This window comes from Oryx dammah, unplaced genomic scaffold (assembly GCF_014754425.2).
Source record: "Oryx dammah isolate SB20612 unplaced genomic scaffold, SCBI_Odam_1.1 HiC_scaffold_20, whole genome shotgun sequence".
Lineage (NCBI taxonomy): Eukaryota > Metazoa > Chordata > Mammalia > Artiodactyla > Bovidae > Oryx > Oryx dammah.
Window position 1 is genome coordinate 11,905,951 of NW_024070204.1, and position 26,400 is coordinate 11,932,350.

Genomic DNA, 26,400 nt, shown 5'->3' on the forward strand with positions numbered 1-26,400 from the left:
GAATTCAATATTTGTTGTAAGAATAAATTTGTTTTTGTTTTTCTGCATAACAAGTATCCTGCATGTAATATGAATTAAATATTTGTTGAATGGATGAATAAAATACATTGAATGAATTGACAGGCTCCCTGCCAAATGAGCAAAAAAGAAAACTCCTACGGTTATGTTTTTATTGTCTTTTAGGATATTAACCTACAAATTATAGGAATTATGATGTCCTATAGAACAGAATAACAATATTAATACTCCTTTTCTTTTTTTAGAAAACTCATCCAATATCCAGCTCCTCAGATATTCTTTGAACCAGCTTTGAACAATCCTGTTAGTTACCTAATTTATGAATAAAATAATTTTGGATACATACTCATTTTTTTTACTTCTATGAGAGTGATGTTCACTTTTTAACTTTCAAAAATTAAACTTTGACTCACCATTTGGACAAAAAAAACAATAATTTTAAAGGAAAAAAAAATAATACCTCGGCCACCAGCCAGAGTAGGTAATTTGAAACTGGCTTTTTCAAGGAGAGAGTGTTGAAGATTCTAAGGCAGTCATAAAATCTCAGAATGCCATCCACAAGTCCTAGAATTTAAATGCAATAGTCCATGGCTGGGTGGTATCTAATGCAAAGAAGTTCTATCATTTCTATAACCATAAAAATGCATTTTTCAATGAATTCTTGCTATTGACAAATAATATCATTTAGCTGCCTGTGCTAGAGAGGTTTGACTTTCAAATCATAATACCAGCACTTTATAACAACAGATATCTCTTATGCTTCTTTTCCTTTAGCAAATTCTCTGAAAGAACTTTAGTCTCACAAATACACCCCATATATCAGTCTAGGCCATGGTAGAATCAGACAGGTAATAGAGGCAAGTAATAAACTAAAGAAAGTAATAACCTGAGGTAGGGAACACTGTGGAGCTGGTGGAAACTGTGTTACACCTGAGTCACCTCGGTGTATATTATTAGATCTTCCCTTTGATGGGACCAGCCACACACATTGTCAGGAGCTCAATCAATCTCCATCAAAATAACTTTTGGAAAAAAAAAAAAAAAGCAGGACCTCATCTGAGTCTCATATTGAGTTATATCGGTGTTTTGTTGGTTCTCCAGACCATATTTTAAAAATTTTTAAAAATATAGCTGATTTACAATGTGTTAATTTCAGGGCACAGCAAAGTATGAGTTATACCTATATCTACTCTTTCTAAGATTTTTTTCCTATATAGGTCATTACAAAGTATTGAATAGATTTCCTTGTGCTGTATCAGGTCAGTTCGGTCCAGTTGCTCGATCAAGTCTGACTCTTTACAACCCCTTGGACTGCAGCATGCCAGGCCTCCCTGTCCATCACCAACTCCCAGAGCTCCCTTAAACCTATGTCTATTTAGTCAGTGATGCCACCAAACCATCTTGTCTTCTGTCGCCCCCTTCTCCTCCTGCCTTCAATCTTTCCCAGCATCAAGGTCTTTTTCAATGAGTCAATTCTTTACATCAAGTGGCTAAAGTATTGGAGCTTCAGCTTCAGCATCAGTCCTTCCAATGAATATTCAGGACTTATTTCCTTTAGGATGGACTGGTTGGATCTCCTTGCAGTCCAAGGGACTCTCAGGAGTCTTCTCCAACACCACAGTTCAAAAGCATCAATTCTTCGGCACTCAGATTTCTTCACACTTCTCTCACATCCATACATGACTACTAGAAAAACCATAGCTTTGACTAGATGAATGTTTGTCAGCAAAGCAATGTCTCTGCTTTTTAATATGCTGTCCAGGTTGGTCATAGCTTTTCTTCCAAGGAGCAAGTGTCTTTTAATTTCATGGCTGCAGTCACCATCTGCAGTGATTTTGGAGCCCAAGAAAATAAAGTTGGTCCCTGTTTCTATTGTTTCCCCATCTATTTCCCATGAAGTGATGGGACCAGATGCCATGATCTTAGTTTTCTGAATGTTGAGTTTTAAGCCAACTTTTTCACTCTCCTCTTTCACTTTCATCAAGAGATTCTTTAGTTCCTCTTCGCTTTCTGCCATAAGGGTGGTGTCATCTGCATATCTGAGGTTATTGATATTTCTCCCGGCAATCTTGATTCCAGCTTGTGCTTCATCCAACCCAGCATTTCTCATGATATGCTCTGCATAGAAGATAAATAAGCAGGGTGACAATATACATCTTTGGCGTACTCCTTTCTGGATTTGGAACCAGTCTGTTTTTCTATGTCCAGTTCTAACAGTTGCTTCTTGACCTGCATACAGATTTCTCAGGAAGCAGATAAGATGGTATGGTATTCCCATCTCTTGAAGAATTTTCCACAGTTTGTTGTGATCCACACAGTCACAGGCTTTGCCATAGGCAATAAAGCAGAAGTAAATGTTTTACTGGAACTCTCATTTTTTCTTTAATCCAACAGATGTTGGCACTTTGATCTCAGGTTCCTCTGCCTTTTCTAAATCCAGCCTAAACATCTGGACTTTCTCGGTTCATGTACCATTAAAGCTTGGCTTGTGCTATATGGTAGGTCCATATTAGTTATCTATTTTATATATAGTAGCGTGTATGTGTAAATCCTAATCTTCCAGTTTCTCCCTCCCTCTTTACCCCTGGTAGATGTTGAAATGAAATGTTTGTTTTTCACATTTAATCCAGTTGGGAGTAACTAAGTCATCAGCAAAAGTTTCAGAAGTTCAGGAAACTACAAAGCTGAAAATCACCTACTCCCACTCCGTCTCTGCACCGTATTTCTCTTTTCTTCCACCCCAGCCTGCTTTTCCCTAGAATGTGATTTTAAGGTTTAAGTTGAAGTCTATACCTCATTCTATATTTATAAAAACTTAATTATGGTCCTTCACACCTGATTGCTATTAATAATAAGCCTTTATATGCTCCCTGCCCAGAGGCTGCCAAATAATCATTCCATTATCAACTTCATTCTAAAATAAATCCTGTGTATGATTGCAGGGTTGTTGAGATATCCTAAGTCCATATATAATGGAGTGGATTTGAAATTGGGGCTTTCCATGATTTTCTGCTCCCCATGTGCCTACAATGATTTTTAAACTAATTGTTATGGCTTTATCTTATTCAGTAGCCACCATTTCACTAAACCATTAATTGCATACAAGAGGATGGGCATAAAATGATGTATTGCTTTTTGATTTTTCATGTGTTCTTTCTATGAGAAGTTCTTCCAGTTTTTAAAAAACGTATTAGATAAGGGAAAATGTTCCAGGGTGCAAAATTATAAAGAAACAATCAATGGGTAAAAGGCAAAAGCAATAATCAGTGACTGTAAGATTGTTGAACAAAGTATTATCACTCTCATCTGCCTAATATTGAACTTGGGGTTTTATTCAACTTCACACGATTTGGGAATAACTTTACTCTTCATTATAAGAATCAGGAATCCAGATATGTGAGTATGTAAGATTCTTCAGTTAATATTTTTCAAATTGCCTCTTTCAGGGAATTACTGTCAAATAAAAGACATTACAGTCACAGCAGCATGGGTTAGTATTGTAACTTCCTCAGCTTATTCAATCGGATAAGAAGTACACAAAATAACTGCAGTTCTATTTAACAGTTGTACAGACTCTAAACTATAGAGGTTAGAGAATATGACTTACTCATGAAAAATTCAATGTACAAAATAGTAGCATTATTATTGGAATTTTCAAAAAATACAAGAATTTCATATAAGTTTTATTTAGAATAAAAAATTTCTTTTGTGCATTTGAAATATGCTTAGTTTTACAGTGATCTAGCTCAAATAAAGAGAGATTTACATCTTCTTATTTTTAGGCTTACCTTTGTCATGGATTTCTTTGATAACATCTTTCCTAGAGTTGTTGGCTTTTGCCTCTAGAAAGTGTTCTTGTATTGTAGTATTGTACTGATTTCATTTCTTTAATGAATGACAAATTCCTCCATCCACCCAGTTAGAAAGCATCTTTCCTTTTCCTGGAGAGAACTCAAAAAGAAATGGCTTTTTCATTGGTTTCTCCCATAGTGCAATGTACCAAATATGCCAGAGAGAAATCAAGCTATTTATGAGAGCCTGTCATGTTTGAAAAATGAGCCTTTGCCTTAGTAATTCAGAATAAGGGATTTGTCACCTACCAGTGCTCTTTTATCATGGTATTTCTGTATCACTCCTCTTGTTGTTTGTCAATAGCTTTTTTAAATAGAGTCCTTCTAATTATCAAATGACAACTATGGTTTTAATTGAGTGTGGAGGTGTTGAAAGTCTGATACTATATATAAAGGGGTTGAACTTTTCCTAAAGGATCCATATTAGTTCTATTCTGTACAGACAAAATTCTGTGTGTGAATTTCGAGAATTAAGTGTGGTCAGAAGCAAGTTACCTTAATAAGGGAAAGTAATATTTCTAGTTACCTATTCCAAATCAAGGGTGTATTGAGAGCTATGCTAATGGAAAGACTAATGATCAACAAGGAACTAAAGTATTAAATCAATTTTGGTTGATGAACAATATCTCTCATTAAATGACTAAATCTAGACCTATGAGAGAGCTGAAGCCTTGGAAAATTAAAACCAGCTCCACCCGCTGTTGGCTGTATGATCTTGGGTGTGCTGCATACTCAAGCAAAAATTTTCTGCCCCTGGTACCAAATGCCAAGTGAATTCTTTGACTAGTTGGTACCCCATTATAATCATGCATAAGTCTATTCTGGGAAAATGCAGAATCTGAGAGCTCAAAGGTTCTTACACGTGAAGTGAAAGCCCATATGACTGACTCTTCTCCTTGATTCTCTGTCCTCACCACTCAGTCCTTCACACACGTACTTAGATCATTCATCCTCACAGTACCCTAAGTCATTTATTCTTGATGTTTATCACAGTGTGTATATCATAATGATTTAACATATGTCTACATTGTGAAAAGATCCCTCAGTTCAGTTCAGTAGCTAAGTCATATCCTATTCTTTGAGACCCCGTGGACTTCAGTGCCAACTCCTGGAGCTTGCTCAAACTCATGTCCGTAGAGTCAGTGCTGGCATCCAACCGTTTTATCCTCTGTCATCCCCTTCTCCTTCTGCCTTCAACATTTCCCAGCATAGTTGGAAGCTTCCCTGATAGCTCAGTAGGTAAAGAGTCCACCTGCAATGCAGGAGATCCCAGTTAGATTCCTGGGTCAGGAAGATCCCCTGCAGAAAGGATAGGGTACCCACTCCAGTATTCATGGGTTTTGCTTGTGGTTCAGCTGGTAAAGAATCCGCCTTCAATGTGGGAGACCTGGGTTCAATTCATGGGTTGGGAAGATCTCCTGTAGAAGGGAAAGGGTACCCACTCCAGTATTCTTCTGGCCTGGAGAATTTCATGCCTGTATAGTCCATGGGGTCTCAAAGAGTCCCACACGACTGAGCGACTTTCACTTTCGAGAAGATTCCTGCCATCTAGTTAATTAACATATCCATAGCCTCACATGTTGCAAAGAGTTGGGCATGACAGTGACTGAACAACAAAAACCTCACATATTTTCCTTTTTGTGCTTGAAAGTGAAAGTCACTCAGTCACATCGGACTCTTTGCAACCCCGTGGACTGTAACTTGCCAGGCTCCTCTGTTCATGGAATTTTCCAGGCCAGAACAGTGGAGTGGGTAGCCATTCTCTCTTCCAGGGGATGTTCCCAACCCAGGGATTGAACCCAGGTCTCCCGCATTGCAGCCATGTTCTTTACTGTCTGAGCCAATTTTAAGTTCTACTCTCTTAACAAAATTTGATTATATATGATACAATGTTATAAACAATAGCCATTATGTTTTACATTAGATCCTGGATTGTATTGATATTATAGCTGAAGACTCAATATATTGTTTTCTGTAGAGATTATACCAATTTGCATTTCCACCAATAGTGTAAGAGACTCTTTTCTTCACATCCTCACCAATATTTGTCATTTGTTTTCTTTTTAATGACAGTCCTTCTAACATGGGTGAGGTATCTCATTGCAGTTTTCATTTATGCTTTTCAAATGTTGATGTACCTTTCCACGTACCTGTTTTTCATTTGTATGTCTTCTTTGGAAAAAATGTCTATTCAGGTCATCTGCCCAATTTTCAATTTATTTATTTATTTGATGTTGGGTTTTGCTTTGTTTATTTTTGTTGTTGTTTGGTTGGTTGGTTTTTTTTGGCAATGAGTTTTATAAGACCTTTATGTATTTTGGATATTAACCCATTAATAGGGATATGTTTGCAAATATCAGAATAGAGAGCCATGAAACTCACACCCATATGGTCAGTTAATCTACAAAACAAGAGACAGAAATTTGCATCAGGGAAAAGGCAGTCTCTTCACTAAGTGGAGCTGGAAAAAGTGGACAGCTCTGTATAAACGAATGAAGTTGGAACTGTCAGATCCTATGCCCATTTTTTAATCAGATTGTTTGGGTTTCTTTGCTTTTGAGATGTATGAGTTGTTCACAAATTTGAGACAGCAATCCCTTATCACATATGTGATTTGCAAATGTTTCTACCTTCTGTAGGTTGCTTTTACATTTTGTTGATAGTTTACTTTGCTGTGCAAAAGGTTTTCAGTTTTATATAGTCCCACTGTTTATTTTTGCTTTAGTTGCCTTAGCTTTCTTTGTCAAATCCAAAAAGTCTTTGCCAAGATCTATGTCAAGGAACTTATCCTCTATGTTTTCTTCTCAGACTTTTATGGTTTCAGGTCTTCTGTTCAAGTCCAAATTAATTTTAAGTTGATTTTTGTATATGGTACAAGATAGGGATCTTTGCTGTTGTTCAGTCCCTAAGTCATGTCTGATTCTCGGCAATCCCACGGACTGCAGGACATCAGGCTTCCCTGTCCTTCACCATCTCCTAGAGTTTGCTCAAACTCATGTACATTGAGTCATAGATGCTACCTAACCATCTCATCCTCTGCCAACCTCTTCTTTTGTCTTCAATCTTTCCCAGCATCAGAGTATTTTCCAATAAGTTAGTTCTTCACATCAGGTAGCCAAAGTATTGGAGCTTCAGCCCTTCCAATGAATATTCAGGGTTGATTTCCTTTAGGATTGACTGGTTTGATCTCTTGCAGTCCAAGGGACTCTGAAGAGTCTTTTCCACCACCACCATTTGAAAACATCGATTCTTCAGTGCTCAACCTTCTTTATGGTCCAATTCTCACATCCATAAATGACTACTGAAAAAAACCATAGCATTGACTATATGGACCTTTGTCAGCAAAGTGATGCTCTGCTCTTTAATATGCTTTCTAGGTTTGTCGCAGCTTTCCTTCCAAGAAGCAAACATCTTTAAATTTCACGGTTGCAGTCACCATCTGCAGTGATTTTGGAGCCCAAGAAAATAAAATCTGTAACTGCTTCCACTTTTTCCCCTTCTATTTGCCATGAAGTGATGGGACCAGATGCCATGACCTTAGTTTTTTTCATTTGAGTTTTAAGACAGTTTTTTTTTTTTTTTACTCTTCTCTTTCACATTTATCAAAAAAAACTTTTAAGTTCCTCTTCACTTTCTGTTATTATTTTGGTATTATCTACATATCTGTGGTTGTTGATATTTCTCCTGGAAATCTTGATTCCAGCTGTAATAAGAATCTAGGCTCATTCATTTGCATGTGGCTGTCCAGTGTTCCCAACAACAATTATTTCCATTCTGTATTCTTGGCTCCAATAAACTTTTTTTTAATTTAGAGTTTTTTTAATAATGAAACTATTTTAGACTTACAGTTAATAATGTTTATTAATTATTATTAATAATATTAATCTTTTGACCATTAAAACAGATCTTTTGCTCCTTGAAGAACTTCTTTGTCTTGCTTGGTAAACAGTCTAAGGAAAAGAACTCAAAATTATAATGACAAGAATAGTAACAAGTAGATATATACATTTAATTTAAATTTTATAAGGCATAAAATATTGGAGAATTACTGAGCCTATTTGATGTAATAAGTGGTTAAATCAAGGCTTTCAGTTCAGTCAGTTCAGTCACTCAGTCGTGTCAACTCTTCGCGAACCCCTGGACTGTAGCCCAACAGGTTCCTCTGTCAATGGGATTTTCCAGGCTAGAATACTGAAGTGGGTTGCCATTTCTTACTCTAGGGGGTCTTCCCAACCCTAGGTTCAAACCTTTGTCTCTTATCTCTCCTGGCAGGCAGATTCTTTACTAACATGCTACCTGGGAAGCTCCTTATCTAATAGAGGTAAAATTTTTAAATGTAAATGGTATTAAAATATTTCTTCAGGATATATGCAAATCTAGTCATTGGCATTATTTTTTTCATTAATATACAATGGACAAAGAAAAAATAATTATGATATGTTTCCTCTATTAGAAAAGCATTTTAATTGCATTTCTGGATAAGTGTGCACAAAACATTAATAAATTAGGAAAATCTTGTAGCAACCCAGCCATTCTTCAAATGAAAATCCAAGATTTCATAAAATACTTGATTATGTTTCCTTTAAAAGAAATGGCTCAGATAAAAATAGTCAGGGTCTACAGTAATGATGACAAAAATAGGCCTGGCAGTTCAATCATCAGATAATAATTATAAAACTTGAATAATATTCAAAGAGATAATTTGAAAGCAATAGAAAATTACCAAAGTAAGAAGAAACCTGAAAAGAGCTTATAGCTGAAAAACACCTATTTCACTAAGAATTGTAGGTTTGTGGCTTTTTAGCCTGAAAGCACTCCTTGTTTCACCAGCCATGACAGCAGAAAACTGCAGTCTTATACTTTGAAGTGGTAGATGATAAAGCTCAGGGTATCAGAGCAAATGAATAGAATGTTGTTAAAGGAATATATCCTATAAGCCAGAAAACCTCAGAAGAGCTGAGGTCAAGGATTTGAATACAACTTTCCTCAACCCCATCTCTCTCACCCTCCCCACCACATCCTGCCTTCTTTCTTGATTAAATGACTACACACTTGCCCAGCAGAAAAGCAGACAGAAAGCAGAGAATGTTCAATCCTTTAAACACAGACCGCCCCCCCCATTATATTTGCAAGATTTTTTTCCAGTATCCAGCACAGTGCCTGGCACTATAGTTCTTCAATGACTGTCTAAAGAATGAGACCATCACCAATGTATCTAGAGAAGAGGAATTCTTCACTAAACACACAACGGAACTTGTACCATGTTGTTGTTTAGTCCTTCAGGTGTGTCCGACTCTTTATGACCCCCACGAACTATAGCCCACCAAACTCCTCTGTTCATGGGATTTTCCAAGCAAGAATACTGGACGGGGTTGCCATTTCCTTCTCCAGGGAATCTTCCTGATCCAGGGATCAAACCAGCATCTCTTGCATTGGCAGAAGGATTCTTTACTGCTGAGCTGCAAGGAAAGCCCCTGAAACTTTTACCAACAAAGTTAAAAATAACAAGAGAAAAAAAAATATGCATACACACACACACATATATATATCTGAATCACTTTGCTTTATACCTGAAACTAATACACTATTGTAAATAGAGTATATGTCAATTTAAAAATGTTACAAAGAAGTAAATGTGAGTGATAATAATTATATGAGAAACAAGTAATATGTACTGGAAAAAATAAAATAGCAAACAAACTCAGCATATAGAATTTGCTTGGATCCACAGTATTAAGACAAAGTATTGTCCCCTTTCAACCGTTTTAAAAAATGCACTCCACTAACTGTTAAAGGAACAAGGTCATTTATTCTTAGAGAATTTCACAGTGTGAATTTTTCTATTTCCTTATGGTAGGTTCTTTTACTTGTTCCTCAGTTTTAGTATTTTGTATAAAGGAGAAACAAGTTCTGAATTAGACTCTGGTACTACCAAATTTCTGGGCTCCAAAATCACTGCTGCTGATGATTGCAGCCACGAAATTAAAAAGACACTTACTCCTTGGAAGGAAAGTTATGACCAACCTAGACAGCATATTGAAAAGCAAAGACATTACCTGTCAACAAAGGTCCATCTAGTCAAGGCTATGGTTTTTCCAGTGGTCATCTATGGATGTGAGAGTTGAACTATAAAGAAAGCTGAGCACTGAAGAATTGATGCTTTTGAACTGTGGTGTTGGAGAAGATTCTTGAGAGTCCCTTGGACTACAAGGACATCCAACCAGTCCATCCTAAAGGAGATCAGTCCTGGGTGTTCATTGGAAGGACTGATGTTGAAGCTGAAACTCCAATACTTTGGCCACCTGATGCAAAGAGCTGACTCATTTGAAAAGACCCTGATGCTGGGAAAGATTGAAGGCAGGAGGAGAAGGAGACGACAGAGGATGAGACAGCTGGATGGCATCACCAACTCAATGGACATGGGTTTGTGTGAACTCCGGGAGTTGGTGATGCACAGGGAAGCCTGGTGTGCTGCGGTTCATGGGGTCACAAAGAGTCAGACACGACTGAGCGACTGAACTGAACTGAACTAAACTACCAAATTTTAGCATAAGAGTTGCTATATGCTTCATATTACATCATATCAAGAAGAATATGTCTATTTATCTTACTAAAATTAAGATAAATCAGTCGTTTCATGTGTGCAAAGTCTGACTCCCTCATTATAAAATTTCCTGTAATATTTCAGAAGTGGTGCTTCCATCCACTATCAAGGCTAAAGCCAAAATGATGATTTTCTAATTTAAGCATTCCTTTAACATTTGCTTGATGAAATTGTTCTGTAAAGAAGTACTTTTCCTAATCAGTTAGACTATTTAGCCACTCTTACATTTTAATACAATTTTAGTAGAAAAGTCTGGGCAAATGCTTAAGTCTTTCAATAACTGTAATTGCCAAACTCCTAACAGCTGATTTCCTTGTCTCTCAATTTATTTGTTGTTCCATTTTTTCTGTAACTCCTATGTCAATATGACATGCTTACCCCATCTTTTAGTTCTGTAACTAGATACATTCAGTGATTACCTTTAGAATTTATGCTAAAGTTTCTGCAAATACTTAGTAATTGATTGAAATTCATTCCTAATAGAACCCTTGGGATGGTCTCACATGAAACTCCCTGAATTCTTAATTGCATGTTTTCCTGTGATCTTCCTACTCAAAGTTAACACTGTGGCTAGATATAAAATCTTTGGTTCATATTTTCTTTGCATATTTTCCAGAAATGTTACTCCATTAAGTACTAGCAGAACATTTTGCTTTTGATATTTTATTTATAAATTACTTGGTTTTTTTGGCCCAAAGTCCTAAAAAACATTTTTTAACATGTAATGTTCAGTAATTCTCAGTGTTGAACAATCTGGAACTATATAATAAGTTCCTAGATGTATCTTGTGAATACATAGTTATTTTTTGCCACTATATTTTTTTCTGTGTTGTTGAATAGGAATAGATATTTTGAAAGTGTGTTTGTTTATGGAAGGGGTAGTCTTAGTAAGAGAAATAAAGCAAAAAGCAAACTTTTTAATTTGGGGGAGTCAAAAAGCTCTAGGATAGTCTTTCATTCCATCAAAATGTTCTCAAAAATATAAATGCTTGAGACTTCAACCTCAGTTCTACTGACATTTGGTGATGGATAAATTATTGTGTGATGTTAAGCAGAGTCTTTCATTTCTGTTTATTAGGTGTCAGTAGCACCTCCCAGTTTGTGAAAATAAAAACTTCTCCAGACATTACCAGATGTCCTTCTCTTCTCCTTAACTGAGGATCTCTGGCTTCAGGGAATCAGGGGTGTGCCTTTAAGATAATTTGTTAAGATCTCAGAAAACTGTAAAGCAATGCCTCACATACCACCTCAGTAAAACAACAACAACAAATCTAATAATCCCAGAGAAATGTCTCTTAGTCCTTCTGGAATTGGCAATGCTGCTTCTAAGACTCTTGTAAGTGTATTGTTCTACTGCAGCTTCACAGAGAACTCAAGACCAAGAAGGACTGATACCACACATTCATGGATATGGTTTTTGTCTGATAGAGTGGATTATAAATATTTCAGAAATATAGTGTATTAAAAGTACAGGGAAGGCAATGGCACCCCACTCCAGTACTCTTGCCTGGAAATTCCATGGATGGAGGAGCCTGGTGGGCTGCAGTCCATGACGTTGCTAAAAGTCGGACATGACTGAGCGACTTCACTTTCACTTTTCTCTTTCATGCACTGGAGAAGGAAATGGCAACCTACTCCAGTGTTCTTGCCTGGAGAATCCCAGGGACGGGGGAGCCTGGTGGGCTGCCGTCTATGGGGTTGCACAGAGTTGGACACGACTGAAGTGACTTAGCAGTAAAAGTCATTGTACCAACTTGGATAAAAAGTGATTAAGATGACATACTGTTCAAATTCACTGGTGATCCAAAACTTCATAAAAAGATATAATGAACCACAGAACCTATATACAGCAAGAACCTGATGGAATAAAATGGTGGAATTAATCTTAGGCAAAGAAGCCATGAAACATGTGCCAGGCACCATATTAATAGGCTTTTTTTGTGTGTGGTATTTCATATATGTACAAACTCCTTGAGGAGTAGACATTAGTAGCCCTATTTAAAATAAAGGAAATAGAGATAAAAGGCTTCCCTGGTGGCCCAGTGGTAAAGAACCCGTCATTAGTGCAGGAGACGTGGGTTCGATCCTTGGGTTGTGAAGATCCCCTGGAGAAGAAATGGCAACCCACTCTGGTATTCTTGCCTGGAGAATTCCATAGACAAAGGAACCTGGTTGGCTACAGTCCACGGGGTCACAAAAGAGTCAGACACAACAACTACTAACCAACAACCACAATAGAGGTTAGGCTCAGGAGAGTAAAGGAACTTGCTTATAGCTGTACATCTGGGGAATATCTGAGGAAGGATTAAAGGTCCATCAGGTTGCAAAGTTCATACTCTTCCTATTATTCTCTTCTGGCATCTAAAAATGTGGTCCATGCTCTCTACAAGGTTATAGTATTTTCTAAGGGCAGATAATAAAACCAAAAATTATAGTGCAGTGTGACGAAAGCTAAGGTAGACTCTGTAGCTTAAGTGTGGGAGTAGGGATGATCACACCAAGCTCTAACTCTGTCTCTCAGGAAACAGTCTCAGAGGCAGCGGAGATGATACTTGACCAAAAAAAACTAGTTGCAGAGCAGGTGGGGAGAGAGCAAAGCAGAACTCCTGAGTTCCAGGCAATGAACTGCAATGTGAGAAGACACCCAGGGGAAAAAAATTCATCTGGGAATGTCTGAGTAAAAAGAGCTTCCAAAACAGATTTTGCAGAAGGAAATGGCAACTCACTCTAGTATTCTTCCCTGGAGAATCCTGTGGACAGAGGAGCCTGGTGGGCTACAGTTCATGGGGTCACAAGAATCAGACATGACTTAGTGACTAAATCACTGAAACATATTTAGAGGGAGTGTGTATGTGTGGTGTGACAGGCTTGGAGAGGAGGAAGCAATAAATAAATTTAGAGAATTAAGTCAGAACTGGCTTCCAAAAGGCCTTGCATACTGAAGGAATGGGTTTGAACTTCCTCCAAAAAGTTATAGAGAGGCAAAAAGAAATTTAATCAGTGGTCAGAGATGATTAAATGAGTATCTGAGTGCCCATATTCCCAGAAAAAAAAATATTCATCTCAAGCCAACTTCTGAACTAATCACTGAGGTCAAGGCCGTGGGCTCAGTGAGTGTGTCTTCCCAGAATTGGGTCTGCAGGCAGGACCCTTCAGAGCCACACTGCCCACAAACAGAAATGAGCTCTTGTGATTGGTCAAGAGGGACTGGTTTGGGGAAAGACAATCAATCCCAACACTCAAACACATTCTCATATGGTTGGATTGTGGGTTTGCATTTTAAATATTTACACGCTTTCAGGTGAGCAAGGATATTAACAGTCTTTCCTTGTTAAACAGTATCCAAACATTCTTATACCTTACCATAAAAAAATGGACTATTACAATTTCCCAGAAAGAAATAATTCTACTAATTAAGACTATTCAAACAAGATGATATATTTGATTTTAAAGGAAAATATAAAACCAGTAGTTATACACACACATATGGTCATTTATGTGTATATATAGTTTTTAGTATGGGCTTCCCTGGTGGCTCAGAGGTCAAGTATTGGCCGGCAACGCAGGAGGCTGTTTGCAATGCAAGAGATCTGGGTTAGATCCCTGGGTTGGGAAGATCCCCTGGAGAAGGAAATGGCAATCCGCACCAGTATGCTTGCCTGGGGATCCCCATGGACAGAGGAGGCTAGCAGGCTATAGTTCACGGGGTCCCAAGAGTTGGACATGACTTAGTGACTAAACTGCTATAATTTAATATATATTGGATACTTGTTAAATTAAAAATATTAATAAGAGTATTCAGTGTGTTTCAAGGAAATTAAAAACACAGAAGCTTAGGGTACACAGCAAAGTGTGTTAAATAACAAATATATGTACTTTATAAACCTATAATCATATTAAGGAATAAGTCAGTTGAATGAGAAATGTCATTTAGTAAGCTTGTTTACAATAAAAGTCTACTTGACAACTGAGCAAAAACATTTAGGACTTGCAGTAGAAAATAAAGAGCCCCAGTGTTTCTCATAGGGCTTACTGTTAGCTGCAGGACACAGCAATTACATAGATGGATTATAGATTTCCTTAGCTGGGAAACCAAGGTGAATGTGATTAATTCTTTTCATATAACAAAAGAGAAGGAACACTGAGGAACAGTGTTAATCAAGGATAATCTGACGTAAGAAAAGGAGAAGAAAAAACCTTTAACAAGGTAAGGGGAAAGAGGATCTTTAGCAAAAGAACTGGAAGAACCTATGACATTCTAGCAAGGAAATCTTTCCCATGAAGGAGTTCTCCTCAAAAGATTAAAAGAAATTGCTTGGTGTGCTCTCAAATACATAAATACTATCAACTCTTTTCAGAGTCAAAATATGACTCATTACACTTGCTCACAAGAAAAGAAACTTACCTTTCCAAGTGAATAGTGGCCAGACCCAATTGTTCCAATTCTTAATATGTACAGAAATAATTAGTCAAGTTGCTCATGACTGAATGACTAAGCACAGCACAGCACATGGATAAATTAGCATCGTTAGTGGCTCAGACAGTAAGGAATCAGCCTGCGATGAGGGAGACTCGAGTTCTATCCCTGGGTTGGGAAGATCCCCTGGAAAAGGAACGACTACACACTCCAGTATTCTTGCCTGGGAAATCCCATGTACAGAGGAGCCTGGCGGGCTGCAGTCTATGGGGTTGCAAGAATGACTTAGCAACTAAACCACTATGGATAAACTGTTCAGATGAAAGTGGCTAAATTCCAATAACATCGTGTAGACTCACTCAGATAAGTCTATGTTAAAATAGGTCTTAGGGAACTGCAGCAAGTGACACAGAACAGGAAGAAAAAAAAAGAATGGATTTCAAATCCAAATTTTCAGGGTAAAAAGGCCCAAATTTGCGTCAGAGTAGTTGTGTGATCTTGGTTTTGTTACATAATTTCTCTGACTCAGGTTCCTCATCTATACAGTGGATGTATTATACAGTAGTCATGATTATTTAATGAGTCAATATCTTACAGGCTCAGTGCGTAAAGGAATCTGCCTCCATTGAAGGAGACAAGGGAGCCACAGCTTCGATCCCTGGGTCAGGAAGATCCTCTGGAGAAGAAAATGGCAACATACTCCACTATTCTTGCCTGGAAAATTCCACTGGTAGAGGAGGCTGATGGGCTACAGTCCATGGCATTGCCAAGAGTCGAACATGCCTGAGCAACCAAGCACACACATCTTACAGGATTTCTAATGTAAATTTGGTGGGGAATCTTTTTAATTGTGGTATAAGTATGTATTGATTTTGTATTTTCTCCCAGCTGTATTCTATTACCTTCTCCTTTCTTGCCTTTCTAAACAGCAAGCTATATTAATGTAATTTCAAGTTATTTTTTTGTAAACTTCCTCAATAACTTTTGCTATTAAAGCAGTAGTCCCATGGGGGTCTTCAGTGATACTAAATTCTCTTCATCATATCCCCACCCTGCCACCCATATTTCCCCATATGCATGAGATTCTAATAGCTCAGAGAAGTATTCTACTTCTCTCATATGCACCCCTACCCTCTTGGGATGGTTTTTGACCCCAAAGCAGAAGAAAACTTGTTGCCTATGGTGAATCCATTTTGTCATACCTGCTGGCACAACTAGCTGTCAGGGAGATGACAGATCTGTTCCACTGGCTCTTATTGATTCTGCTGATGATAGACTCATCCAAACTGATCATCTAGGCATTGATCAAGCCATATAAGATTTGCTTATATCTTCTAGCCTGTTTTCCCAGCGGGATGCACCACTTTACATTTATCTGATGCATGTTTCACATTTCCCCAAGCTATGTTGCTGCTATTAAACTAAAATCCTAATCCCACATGTGATGATAAATTTCTTGTCAATTTGGTCAGACTATGACCCCAATTAAGATATGATAAATGCCTAAATTAGTAGACTTTAAGCAAAGCAGATTACTCTCCATATGAGGGTGGTTCATATCCAATCAGCTGAAGTTCTTAAAAACTGAAGCATCAACACTTACCTGAGTCTCCAGCCTGCTGGCCTGCCATACAAATTTCATACTTGTCAGCCTCAACAATCAAGTGAGCCAATTTCTTAAACTCCTTTGTTCTGTTTCTTGCGGTGTGTGTTGTTCAGTCACTAAGTCAGGGCCAACTCTTTTGCGATACCATGGACTGTAACTCACATTGTCCTCTTTCAAGGCAAGAATACTGGAGTGGGTTGCCATGCCCTCTTACAGGAGATCTTCCTGACCCAGGGACCTAAACCTGTGTCTCTTGTTTTCCTACATTGGCTGCCAGACTCTTTTACTACTGTGCCACTTGGGTGTCTGTTTGTATGTGTGTATATATATATATATGTTTCTGAAGAGTCAGACATGATCAAATGATGGAGCAACCAAGCACACAGAGATATACAGGTACATTTATAAGTATATGTAATATTTATATATGTGTATATATCTATGCCAAAGCCTTTGACTGTGTAGATCACAATGAACTGTGGAAAATTCTGAAAGAGATGGGAATACCAGACCGCCGGACCTGCCTCTTGGGAAACCTATATGCAGGTCAGGAAGCAACAGTTAGAACTGAACGTGGAACACCAGACTGGTTTCAAATAGGAAAAGGAGTACGTCAAGGCTGTATATTGTCACCATGCTTATTTAACTTATATGCAGAGTACATCATGAGAAACACTGGGCTGGAAGAAGCACAAGCTGAATCAAGATATCTTGGGTCAGGAAGACCCCCTGGAGAAGGAAATGGTAACCCACTCCAGTTCTCTTGCCTGAAAAATTCCATGGATGGAGGAGTCTCGTAGGCTACAGTCCATGGGGTTGCAAAGAGTCAGACATGACTGAGCAAATTCACTTCACTTCACAAAATCACTGCAGGTGGTGATTGCAGCCATGAAATTAAAAGATGCTTACTCCTTGGAAGGAAACTTATGACCAACCTAGATAGCATATTCAAAAGCAGAGACATTACTTTGCCAACAAAGGTCCATCTAGTCAAAGTTATGGTTTTTCCAGTGGTCATGTATGGATGTGAGAGTTGGACTGTGAAGAAAGCTGAGTGCCGAAGAATTGATGCTTTTGAAATGTGGTGTTGGAGAAGACTCTTGAGGGTCCCTTGGACTACAAGGAGATACAACCGGTCCATTCTGAAGGAGATTAGCCCTGGGATTTCTTTGGAAGGAATGATGTTGAAGCTGAAACTCCAATACTTTGACCACCTCATGCGAAGAGTTGGCTCATTGGAATAGACTCTGATGCTGGGAAGGATTGGGGGCAGGAGGAAAAGGGGATGACAGAGGATGAGATGGCTGGATGGCATCACTGACTCAATGAACATGAGTTTGAGTGAACTCCGGGAGTTGTTGATGGACAGGGAGGCCTGGCATGCTGCAATTCATGGAGTTGCAAAGAGTCGGACATGACTGAGCAACTGAACTGAACTGAACTGAACTGAATGTATATTTATACATCTTACTCATGAATATATATACATTTGTATATACATATTACAAATACATATTGTAATATGTATTAGTGTGTATATGTACATTGTTATTGCTGTTTTTTAGTTACTAAGCTATATCTGACTTTTTTGGTACTCCTTGGACTATAGACTATAGCCTTCCAGGCCCCTCTGTCCATAGGATTTCCCAAGCAAGAATACTTGAGTGGATTGCCCATTTCCTTCTCCAAGGTATCTTCCTGACCCAGGGATCAGATTGAACGCACATCTCCTGCATTGCAAGGCCAATTCTTTATCATTGAGCCACCAGGAAAGCATGTCTATGTATATATATACACACACACCCTCTTCTACTCTTGAATTTCCAGTTTCTAAGTGGGAGATGTTTCTGTGTGTGTGTGTGTGTGTGTGTGTGTGTGTGTGTGTATTTATATATACATTTTCCTCTTAGGAACTAGAAATTCAAGAGCAGAGGGATGATACTTCCCATCTCTGTCTGGTAGTGTTCCACCGTGCTCCACCACACTTTTTTTTTTTTTTCCTGAAACCTCCTTGGCATAATCTCTCTTATAGAGGATACTGAGTCAATCAGTCATTGATATCAAAAACCAAGTCTGAGAATAGCATGCTTCTTTCTTATCATAATTGCTAGAAAATATTACAAGTCATTCTCTCAGTGCCAGCCTTCCTTTGAAGAGTGGAAGAGAAGAGAGAGTTCTCTTCTCAAGTAATCAGAGCTGTGCTTGAGACATAGTAGGTGCTCAATGAATATAAGCTATAATTATTCACATGCACTGTCCTTCTCCACAAAGTGAGAGGGAAAGAGTTTAAAGACTGGCTGATGGTGGCACAGCTGGCTCTCAACTGACTTGTTTGTAAGCTTCTTGGAAAAGTTGACACAATCACTTGCAGTGCTCAGAACTCAGCACGTGGGCTGTTGGCATTTTTCTTTTCTCATCAGCCAGCGTTTCAGTGGTCAATTCTCAAGAAAGAGGGTTCCACTCAGTCCTCAGTCCTTACTGCCATTAGGTTAGTAGTAACTCTCTTACATGGGCTTCCCTTGTGGCTCAGCTGGCAAAGAATCTGCCTGTAGTGTGGGAGACCTGGGTTTGATCACTGGGTTGGGAAGATCCCATGGAGAAGGGAAAGGCTACCCACTTTATTATTCTGGCCTGGAGAATTCCGTGGACTGTGTAGTCCATGGGGTCACAAAGAATCGGACACGACTGAGCGGCTTTCACTTCACTTCAACATTATTACATAAAAACCAGTTCACCAGACCAGATTTAAGCATTTGACCATCAAACACTAAGATAGTACTCTTTAACAGAAAGATTATTTGGGTTGAACTTTGAAGCTTTGGTTTGTAGTTCTGTTCAATGCCTTGGATAAATTGCAGATTGTAAGTCTCAGTTTTATTGTATAAATGAAAAAGAAGTACCTTGTAATATTGCTGTAAGGATTCAGCAGATGCCATACCCAAAGGACTTTGCAAAGTACACTATTGGGCTTTCCAGGTGGCAAAGAACACACCACTGTGTTAGAGGTAAGAGACGCAGGTTCAATCCCTGGTCAGGAAGATCCCCTGGAGAAGAGCATGGCAACCCACTCCAGCATTCTTACCTAGAGAATCCATGAACAGAGCCTGGTGGGCTAGAGTTCATGGGGTCGCAAAGAGTCAGACACTACTGAAGTGACTTAGCACACTGCAAGAGGTATGCAAAGTTCTAGTCTCCATCTCACTGCAGAAAAGATGAACTGTTTTGCATTGATGAAAAACTATGTCTTTGACAAGTTTTATGGTTTCAGTATAGATTCCAAGCTATTCATGACCCTGCAAATCCAGTGCAATGACATCATTTTTCAGCCAGACTCAAGATGAGTAAGATCAATGTTTTGACAAATAGAATCCCCATTCAAAATGCTATAAAACAGGGCTGAATTATAGCCTGTCTCCCCTTCTCCCACATATGTATTTAAATAAAAGGCAGTACACTCCAGGAGCTGAATTGGTGATTGATTGTCCTTACTTATAAAGAGACAAGCAATGTCTCTACTGAAAGTACCATTAAAAAGGTACTACCTAAAGAAGCAATTAGCTTCTTTAGCTAATTGTTGTCAGAAAAAAACAACTTAACATCCATTACTTAAACTATGTTTTCATTCTTCAAATTTTAAAATGGAAGTGTTAAATGGTTCTGCGGTGAGTCAATTTATTGTGATTAACTTATAGCATGTCAGGAGATCTAAACTAAGTTCCATTCCAAATTAGTATTCTTTGAGGGACATCTTACAATTTATTGGCATGGAGGCTCATGTTTGCTAGCATGTTCTTGTAATTTTTAATGCCAAATCAATGTTTCAAATGCAATATGACTCTGAAACATGTACATATGCCATGCTTTAAGACAGATTAAAATCACCTTTTTGATTAAAAGAAATATAGGTTCTATTCACTGGTAATTCATGAGCCCATCTCCCTATAAAAGTAAAATGGTGTTGCTTTCAGGCAAGAATATAATTAACCTCTTTAATATTCAAATTGACCAATTCTGTAACTCACACATCTGATATAAGCCATCTGGTGATTTCTTTCTTTAATGAAAATCACAGAGTACTAACAGTTCAAGTGCCTGTGAAAAGTCAAATATAAGTTGCTTCAGTATAGAACTTAACATTTTTTGAGACATATTAAGATATATAGTATGCTTCCCTGGTGACTCAAACGGTAATGAATCTGCCTGAAGTGCAGGAGACCCAGGTTCAATCCCTGGGTCAGGAAGATCCCATGGGGAAGGGAATGGCAACCTGCTCCAGTATTCTTGCCCAGAAAATTCCATGGACAGAGGAGCCTGGCTGGCTATAGTCCATGGGGTGGCAAAAGCACTGGACAGGACTTAGCAACTAAATAACAACAACAAGCATGCAAACAAGACTAGATTTGAAATCAAATGAGAAGGGTAGAGGTGAGCCAAAATAAAAAGATGCTCTGTTCACAGCTTTTGCCACATGCCACATTTCCTGGTAAATCCTGAGGACCCAATAAATATTTGATGAATGAAGGAAAAAGAATAAATGCAACTGCAACTGGCTAAAAACATGATGGCCATTCCCAGTTAGTACTTTATTTTACCTGGCCATGTCATATAAATGCAAAATTGGAAAAAATGTAAGCAACACTAGGCTATCTCCTACTGCCTCTGGGGTTATTCCTCATGAGTCTATTTTTGAGAGAACGCCTTGTTTCTCAGCCTCTGGTTTTAGGTTCTTTTTTAGGCTTTGTCAGCCAGAGTCCTAGCACAAGCTGATAAGTTTTTAAATCTTCCATGTTTAGCCTTAGTCTGTGTCCTCAACAGTCAATTTCCTACTGTATTTTTGTAGTGCCAAAATGGGCTTCCAAGGTGGTGCTAGTGATAAAGAATCCACCTGAGAGTGCAGAAGATATAAGAGACACCAAAGACATGGGTTCGATCCCTGGGTCAAGAAGATCCCCTAGAGGAGGGCACAGTAACCCACTCCAGTATTTTTGCCTGTAGAATCCCACTGATAGAGGAGCCTGGTGGGCTACAGTCCATGGGGTCACAAAGAATTGGACATGATTTAAGTGACTTAGCATGTATGCAAGCGCCAAAATATGGCAACTTTCTTTCTGATACATCTGAGTGCTCTCCTCCTCACTATTACCTGAATATCTTTTCCCTTATCTTTAATGTTCTATCCTACTCAATTTTGATTCAATTTCCAGAAATGTCTTCCCCTTATAAGCCCTGATTTATAAGGAAACCCTGGCAGGTAAGTTTTAAGAGTATAAAACAGCTACTTCAGCCCCTTGCATTCTTCTTACCACTGAACTTATACATTCCCAAGCTACTGGAAAAAGCAGATCTCCTCCCAATTTCAGCTGCTGCTATGCAGTCCATCTACTGTAGGTCTCGTGCACAGCTGTTGGTTGTTTTGTGATTTTTCTGTTTCCAGGTTCATCACATGTCCCCTGCTGCTACTTCTTCCTCATACACAAAGGCAACTCCATACAAGTCTTGGGGCTGCAGGTAATTTGCTCCTACTCATTTGTATCTTTAAGGTTCATAAGATGTTGTATAGAAGATGATACTTTCCAAAGATGGCTCCAACAATATCTGTCATTCAATACATCTTCACATTGCAAAATTGGAGAAGAAAATGGCAACCCACTCCAGCATTCTTGCCTGGAGAATTCTTTGGACAAAGGAACCTGGAAGGCTACTACAGTCCAGTCCATGGCGTTCCAAAAAGTTGGATTCGGCTGAGCAACACACACACACACACACACACACACACACATTACAGTACGTATTTGACACCATTTCCTCCAAGAAGTTGAGTCTGCATCCTCTCTCCTTGAAAGTGGACTGGCTTTTTTGACTGAATTTTTAAGTAGAATATGGCCAAAATGTCACTATCTTCTGATACTGGGTCATAAAGAACTGTACCATATTCACCTTGCTGGATGGAATACTCTTGAAGCCTGTAGCCATAATGTAAGTACATAGTCTTACTTTCTGGAGAAATCATGCTCTGAGGAAATCCAAACTTACTTGGAGAGACTACATGAAAAGACCCTGATGCCACATGAAGCGAGCAAGTTGCATGGCCCATCCTCAGCTGCTTTAGCATCTATCTCACTGTTCTAGTCCCAGACACTACCTGACTGCAGCCGTCTAAGAGGCCTAAAGCCAGAACGATCCACCTGAGATGTTTCCAAATTTCTGGTCTATAGAAATTTCTGGTCTACCCTGCATGCATGCATGTGTGATCAGTCATGTCCAACTCTCTGTGACCCCATGGACTGTAGCCCACCAGGCTCCTCGGTCCATGGGATTCTCCAGGCAAGAATATTGGAGTAGGTTGTCATGCCCTCCTCCAGGGGATCTTTCTGACCCAGGAACTGAACCTGCATCTCCTCTGTCTCTGACATTGCAAGTGGGTTCTTTACCCACTGAGCTACCTGAGAAACCCAAATTTGTTATGCAGCAACAGATCACTGAAACACTTTGTCATCTAGTTTTGTTGTATTTATTGGCTATAGGTTTTTGGATTTGCTACTGCAGGCGGCGGCAGCGGCCGGCTCACTAAGCAAGTGCAGGCAGCGGCTGAGAGCTTCCCCACGTCCGAGGTCAGGGACAGTAGCCTAGAGTGCCAGGCTGCAACAGCACAGGAATGGCCGAGAGTTGCTACCCCGCGTCCGAGGTCAGGGGCGACGGCCGGGAGGAGATACCCCGCGCCCGAGGCCAGGGACGGCAGCCTGGAGGAGCCATCCCACATCCGAGGCCAGAGGCGGCAGCCAGAAGGAGCAACCCACACCTGAGGAGTGGGGGCTGCCCCGGCACAGGAGGGCCTAGAGGAGCCATCCCACGCTGAAGGTCAAGAAGGGCGGTGGGAGGAGATACCCCTCATCCAAGGTAAGGAGCAGCGGCTGTGCTTTGCTGAAGCAACTGTGAAGAGATACCCCACGCCCAAGGTAAGAGAAACCCAAGTAAAATGGTAGGTATTGTAGGAGGGCATCAGAGGGCAGACACACTGAAACCATACTCACAGAAATCTAGACAATCTAATCACACTAGGACCACAGCCTTGTCTAACTCAATGAAATTAAGCCATGCCCACGGGGCAACCCAAGATGGGCGGGTCATGATGGAGAGGTCTGACACAATGTGGTCCACTGGAGAAGGGAATGGCAAACCACTTCAGTGTTCTTGCCTTGAGAACCCCATGAACAGTACCTGAAGGCAAAATGATAGGATACTGAAAGAGGTACTCCCCAGGTCAGTAGGTGCCCAATATGCTACTGGAGGTCAGTGGAGAAATAAATCCAGAAAGAATGAAGGGATGGAGCCAAAGCAAAAACAATACCCAGCTGTGGATGACTGGTGATAGAAGCACGGTCCAATGCCATAAAGAGCAATATTGCATAGGAACCTGGAATGTCAGGTCTATGAATCAAGGCAAATTGGAAGTGGTCAAACAGGAGATGGCAAGAGTGAATGTCGACATTCCAGGAATCTGCGAACTAAAATGGACTGGAATGGGCAAATTTAACTCAGATGACCATTATATCTACTACTGTGGGCAGGAATATCTCAGAAGAAATGGAGGTGCCATCACAGTCAACCAAAGAGTCCAAAATGCAGTACTTGGAGGCAATCTCAAAAATGATAGAATGATCTCTTTGTTTCCAAGGCAAACCATTCAATATCAGAGTAATGCAAGTCTATGCCCCAACCAGTAACGCTGAAGAAGCTGAAGTTGAACGGTTCTATGAAGACCTACAAGACCTTTTGGAACTAACACCAAAAAAGATGTCCTTTTCATTATAGGGGACTGGAATGCAAAAGTAGGAAGTCAAGAAACACATGGAGTAACAGGCAAATTTGGCCTTGGAATGTGGAATGAAGCAGGGCAAAGACTAATAGAGTTTTGCCAAGAGAATGAACTGGTCATAGCAAACACCCTCTTCCAACAACACAAGAGAAGACTCTACACACCAGATGCTCATCACCAGATGGTCAACACCGAAATCAGATTGATTATATTCTCTGCAGCAAAAGATGGAGAAGCTCTATACAGTCAACAAAAACAAGACCAGGAGCTGACTGGGCTCAGATCATGAACTCCTTATTACCAAATTCATACTTAAATTGAAGAAAGCAGGGAAAACCACTAGACCATTCAGGTATGACCTAAAACAAATCCCTTATGATTATACAGTGGAAGTGAGAAATAGATGTAAGGGCCTAGATCTGATAGATAGAGTGCCCGATGAACTATGGAATAAGGTTCATGACATTGTACAGGAGACAGGGATCAAGACCATCCCCATGGAAAAGAAATGTAAAAAAGCAAAATGGCTGTCTGGGGAAGCCTTACAAATGGCTGTGAAAAGAAGAGACGCAAAAAGCAAAGGAGAAAAGGAAGGATATGAGCATCTGAATGCAGAGCTCCAAAGAACAGCAAGAAGAGATAAGAAAGCCTTCTTCAGTGATCAGTGCAAAGAAATAGAGGAAAAGAACAGAATGGGAAAGACTAGAGATCTCTTCAAGAAAATTCGAGATACCAAGGGAACATTTCATGCAAAGATGGGCTCGATAAAGGACAGAAATGGTATGGACCTAACAGAAGCAGAAGATATTAAGAAAAGATGGCAAGAATACACAGAAGAACTGTATAAAAAGGATCTTCATGACTCAGATAATCACGATGGTGTGATCACTCATCTAGAACCAGACATCTTGGAATGTGAAGTCAAGTGGGCCTTAGAAAGCATTACTACGGACAAAGCTAGTGGAGGTTATGGAATTCCAGTAGAGCCATTTCAAATCCTGAAAGATGATGCTGTGAAAGTGCGCACTCAATATGCCAGCAAATTTGGAAAACTCAGCAGTGGCCACAGGACTGGAAAAGGTCAGTTTTCATTCCAATCCCAAAGAAAGGCAATGCCAAAGAATGCTCAAACTACCACACAATTGCACTCATCTCACATGCTAGTAAAGTAATGCTCAAAATTCTCCAAGCCAGGCTTCAGCAATACGTGAACCGTGAAATCCCTGATGTTCAAGCTGGTTTTAGAAAAGGCAGAGGAACCAGAGATCAAATTGCCAACCTCTGGTGGATCATGGAAAAAGCAAGATAGTTCCAGAAAAACATCTATTTCTGCTTTATTGACTATGCCAAAGCCTTTGACTGTGTGGATCACAATAAACTGTGGAAAATTCTGAAAGAGATGGGAATACCAGACCACCTGATCTGCCTCTTGAGAAATCTGTATGCAGGTCAGGAAGCAACAGTTAGAACTGGACATGGAACAACAGACTGGTTCCAAGTAGGAAAAGGAGTACATCAGGGCTATATATTGTCACCCTGCTTATTTAACTTATATGCAGAGTACATCATGAGAAACGCTGGACTGGAAGAAACACAAGCTGGAATCAAGATTGCCGGGAGAAATATCAATAACCTCAGAAATGCAGATGACACCACCCTTATGGCAGAAAGTGAAGAGGAGCTAAAAAGCCTCTTGATGAAAGTGAAAGAGGAGAGTGAAAAAGTTGGCTTAAAGCTCAACATTCAGAAAACGAAGATCATGGCATCTAGTCCCATCACTTCATGGGAAGTAGATGGGGAAACAGTGGAAACAGTGTCAGACTTTATTTTTCTGGGCTCCAAAATCAATGCAGATGGTGATTGCAGCCATGAAATTAAAAGACGCTTACTCCTTGGAAAGAAAGTTATGACAAACCTAGATAGCATATTGAAAAGCAGAGACATTACTTTGCTGACTAAGGTCCGTCTAGTCAAGGCTATGATTTTTCCAGTAGTCATGTATGGATGTGAGAGTTGGACTGTGAAGAAGGCTGAGCACGAAGAATTGATGCTTTTGAAGTGTGGTGTTGGAGAAGACTCTTGAGAGTC

General features: G+C 39.4%; 2 long non-coding RNA genes across 2 annotated transcripts; one reads left to right on the forward strand and one right to left on the reverse strand.

Annotated features, from left to right (window-relative positions):
- Positions 1–2,403: 2,403 nt before the first annotated feature.
- Positions 2,404–13,693, reverse strand: LOC120879485. The gene is made up of 3 exons (XR_005724799.1): positions 13,682–13,693; positions 13,078–13,079; positions 2,404–2,498 (listed from the first exon to the last, which is right to left on the reverse strand). It is a non-coding gene; the product is annotated as an uncharacterized LOC120879485 (long non-coding RNA).
- Positions 2,429–26,265, forward strand: LOC120879486. Its single transcript, XR_005724800.1, has 4 exons — positions 2,429–2,506; positions 3,218–3,224; positions 17,833–17,837; positions 26,253–26,265. It is a non-coding gene; the product is annotated as an uncharacterized LOC120879486 (long non-coding RNA).
- Positions 26,266–26,400: the final 135 nt, after the last annotated feature.